Here is a 4,532-nt window from a genome sequence, read left to right as displayed (position 1 = left end):
GATTACTCTTATTTTCTAGAATGGAAATAACTGCACCATGTCTGTTTTATGAATTTAAGGGGCTAAAAAGTTTTGTTCTCGTTTTTCTATGATTAACCGAATGTATGTGAGAGTCCAAACAGACAGAAGGGTTACGGCCGAGCGCTGGACCTTCCAAAAAAGATGAGACAGGCTGGACCCGTGCCATACTAGTTAAGGCCTGCCTGTGGATAACAGGTTCTTTAAACTCTCACACACACAAACTCACACACGTTCGCACACATACACCCATACACACACACATTCTTGAACTTGCTGCAAGATTAAACCTTTGCATTAACTGACTCCAGCAACTCTGAGTCTCATTGAGAGACTTTTCTCAACAATTGGGTCCTCAAACCAGATCTCAACGTTTTTTCCGCTGTCCAGGGTCGGAGCTGAAACCGTGCACGGGGGAGTCCAGTACTCCTAATGAAAGACCCCCTGCTGAATTGCGGTAATTAGGGGCCAGTGTCCACTGAAAGGGGGAAAAAGGGACGAGATCGTACTTTTGAATCAATGGCCAGAAGCCATTGGCAGTGCAGGCATCAACAATAATGGTGTTATTTCACCCATTAACACTTAAGGTACCTCATGCAGTGGCTGTGATATGGTTACTTAACAAAATATCTTTACCAGACATCTCTTCTACATAACAGTTCTTCTTTCACAGCCACACCTTGTTGTCGAGAGATGTGCTACACTTAATCCATCCACACTGCTACCTACCCCACAGATGGAAAGCCAGAAATAACCATCAGTGTTTTACCCAGGCCAGACTTAACTGATATACGTTATGAAAATGCAGAAATAACTATATTTATTCAACAGATCAAGGAAAAAAACCCTGATGGCACAAATGCTACAGGATTTGCAGTAGTAACAGAAACTGAAGTTTTCTTAAAACAACCACTACCAAAAAATTACTCTGTTCAAGCAGTCGAATTGGTAGCTTTAACTGAAGCTTGTAAATTAAATAACAAAAAGGTTGTTAACGTTTACACTGACAGTCAGTATGCCTTCTCAACTGTACATGTGTTAACACAGCATTGGAAAAACAGGTATGTTGACATCCACAGCTAAATGTATAAACTACAAATATTTTAGCATTATTAGATGTTATTCAATTGCCATCTACAATAGACTCGTATGAATGACCGGAAGGAAAACCATACTGCCAAAGAATTTGTTTAAATATGCTGCAGTATTGAGCCACGGACCATGTCATGTTTCAACAGGAGGGATGGAAGCAATAATGAACCAGGTTTTTACAGCATATGGTTTTACTAATTATTAAAAACATTTTTTTAGAATAAATAAATGAATAAAGTTTTGTCTAGCAGGTCAAATATGTGCAAAATACATTCCACAGGGCAATCTAAGACCAAAACGAAGATAATTCCCTAAGCCAGTGTATCTTTTTCAACATATTTGTTTGGATTTCATTATTTCATTATTTTGTAGATTTCATTGAACTAAATTAATGTTAAGGGAAATGATTCTGCTCAGTGACAACAGAGGTTTTTACCAAATGGTCTGAAATATTTCCATGTGCACAAGCAGATGCACTCTCAGTAGCAAAATCACGCGTAAAATAACTCATTTCTAGATTTGAAATTCCTGAAAAGATCTTCAGTGATAATTTGACACACTTTGTAAACAATGTCATCTCACTGATGGCAAAGAACTTAAAATAGACCTTAGAAACCACTGTGATATAGAAGGTTTCGCTAACACATTGGAATTGTTTTACTATTTACATATGCATGTGCAGTGAAGAATTGCTTGCTGCTGATAAATGCAAAGAAGAACAGCTTACACATAAATGCTCACATATAGGCTGCTGAATGCAATGAAGACCTGCTTATCCAGTAAAGTTCAATGTCAATGTGTAATATTCAATTAGGATTTGCAAAACAGTGAAGTTAAACAATGAATGGGTCCATAGTCGGTATGAGAAGACTACAGGAATATTTACCTGGGTGTACGTTCAAACAGAGATGAGAAAATTGCGATAAATTATTGTTTGTTTGTTTGTTAGTATGTATATGAATGTTATGTGTATAAACTGTGTTGAGTTGTAGTTACTCAGTAGTGTCTCAGTGAAACAACCGACGGGGGAAGCCTTGCGGTGACAACAAAAGCAGTGTTTTACTGATCAGTCAAGTTGCTCCAGTGTACTCCATACAAACAGGTTGGCTACTGAAGGGATAGAAAATGGGGAATACTTGTTTTAAAGCAAACAAGGAATTAGATGGGAAAAATACATGTTTTAACGGGACCCAGACAATATTAAATACTCAGACAGATGGGAGAAGAAGTGTAGTTTTGTAGGAAATCACAAAATTATTACATAAAATGAGTGAAATCAATTGAAGAATGCCTTTCTGAAGAGCTGATTACCACAGATGAGCAGCTTTGCGACCAAGCACATTGTAGATCGCTTTACTGCCAAAATGATCTAGTTTAATGGATTGGTTTAGACATTTATAACAGCATTTTAAGAACAAAGAGAGAAACAAAAAGGGACAACGCTTCATGGTGGAAGGTGATGTATAAATAACTGTGTATATGATGAAGGAGAGACCATTTGAGCAGCACAGCCATTTCGCAGCACAGGGACAGCAGTCCAAGTTAAAGGATCTCCCATGTGGTATCACCTGTCACACTGTGTCAAGGCATCAAAAGAAGAAAAAATCACCAAACTCAAGGACAAAGAGACGAAGACTCCGGTGAACGAAGAGAGAGGACTTACAAACCAGAAATACAAAAGGATGCTCGATATCAAGATCCAGAAGAAGAGGCTAACAATGCCACGAACACTTACGATGCTGGGAATGATGCCAGCAATGAACAGAGAAGAAGATTCAGTGTCATCAATCTGCAACACGTGCCTCTAATGAGGGGGTGAATATAGAATCCTCAACGATTACAACGTCTCTGGGAACTGTGACAACAACAAGGTTTAAACCATTTTGATATATATTGTAACCTATTGGCTAAGGAATAGTGCTGAAAATGAGGTAAATCTAATCCACCACTGTCCTTGGTCTTCTGTAGGGTTTTTAAACTAATACGTGGTGGTTTGTTTTTCCACAGAAATTTGGAGATGCATGAATCTAGTGACTTAAACCAAGTAGCAGATGGTTTTATGGGGATCATTGAGAACAAATAGTTAACTTTTGGTAGTATCATCATTTTAATGGTTGTAACTCTCCCCATAAGTGATATAGGTAAGGACTTCCAACGAGAGAGATCGTCCTCTACTCTCTTTACTAATTGCACATAATCCATCTGTACTTATCAGTTTAATATGTGATATGTCTATGCAAGGACTACATATTAAATGGATTTTTATCAATAGGAGTTGAAAAAGGAGCTTGCTCCGTTCACTCCAAGCATCGACCCGGTACTGCAGTGCCGCTGGGAACGGTGCGCTCTCCTCTGCTCTTGTGAAAAAGCTAACAGCGGTGCAGGATGGAAGTTTCTTTTAGTCTGCTGAGAAAAGAGAGTGAATGCGAAGTAGACTTTAACACGGCTCTGGGAGCGAGCCGAGTGCGGGCTAACCAGGAGAAATGCTTGAAAGAAACGTGACACCGAATGAGCGGTCAGAACAAAGCCTCAATACGGTGTTCCTGTGGTGTTTTTATAAAATGCGGTGAAAATAAAGGTGTGAATGCCCCATAGAAAACTAAAAGGTGGAGCGGAAGTGTTCGGCTGCAAGAAGGTGTGAATGTCCGACTATATTTGGTGAAAAGCAGGTGAAGCAAGGTCTGAATGCCCAACCTTACATCATCAAAAGCGAGATCAGAGGTTTTTGGCTGCAAGAAGGCCATAGTTTGCCAAAAGCGGGTAAGGTGCGAATGACCGACTAAATATCAACAAAAGTGGGGGCGGAGGTCTTCGGATGCAAGTGGGTGTGAATATCCCACCATACAAGTATGGTGGAGAGGAAGCTGTGAATGGCCGACCATAGTTTGCAAAAAGCGGGTGAGAAAAGGTGCGAATGTCCAACCATACATGATCGAAACAGGGTGTTTGGCTGCGACAAGGTGTGAATGTCCACCCATAATTAATGAAAAGCGGGCAACAAGTAGGTTCGAATGCCATACCATACATCATCAAAAGCAGGAGTGGATGTGTTCGGCTACAAGAAGGTTTGAATGTCCGAGCATAGTTTGTAAAAAGCGGGTAAGAAAAGGTTCGAATGCCCGAACATACACCATCAAAAGAGGGAGCGGAGGTGTTCCGCTGTAAGACGGTGTGAATGTCCGACCATAGTTGGTAAAAAGTGGGTATGAAAAGGTGCGAATGCCCAAATTCGGCTGCAAAAAACTGTGTTCGGCTGCAAAAAGGTGTGAATGTTCGACTAAAGTTTGTAAAAAGCGGGTAAGACAAGGTGCGAATGCCTGACAATGTATTATCAAAAGCGGGAGCGGAGGTGTTCAGCTGCAAGAAGGTCTAAATGTCCATAATTAATTGCTAGAAAACATGAAAGAAAATTTTCGAAAATC

At 40.0% G+C, this 4,532-nt stretch overlaps 1 pseudogene; it reads left to right on the top strand.

Annotated features, from left to right (window-relative positions):
* The first annotated feature begins 3,284 nt into the window (after positions 1–3,284).
* LOC140283445 (U2 spliceosomal RNA) lies at positions 3,285–3,461 on the top strand (annotated as a pseudogene).
* Positions 3,462–4,532: the final 1,071 nt, after the last annotated feature.

This window comes from Leuresthes tenuis, unplaced genomic scaffold (genome assembly GCF_036924035.1).
Source record: "Leuresthes tenuis unplaced genomic scaffold, fLeuTen1.0.hap1 SCAF_23, whole genome shotgun sequence".
In the NCBI taxonomy this organism is placed as follows: domain Eukaryota; kingdom Metazoa; phylum Chordata; class Actinopteri; order Atheriniformes; family Atherinopsidae; genus Leuresthes; species Leuresthes tenuis.
Note: the sequence above shows the minus strand (reverse complement) of the source record. Positions and strands in the feature narration are given on the sequence as shown.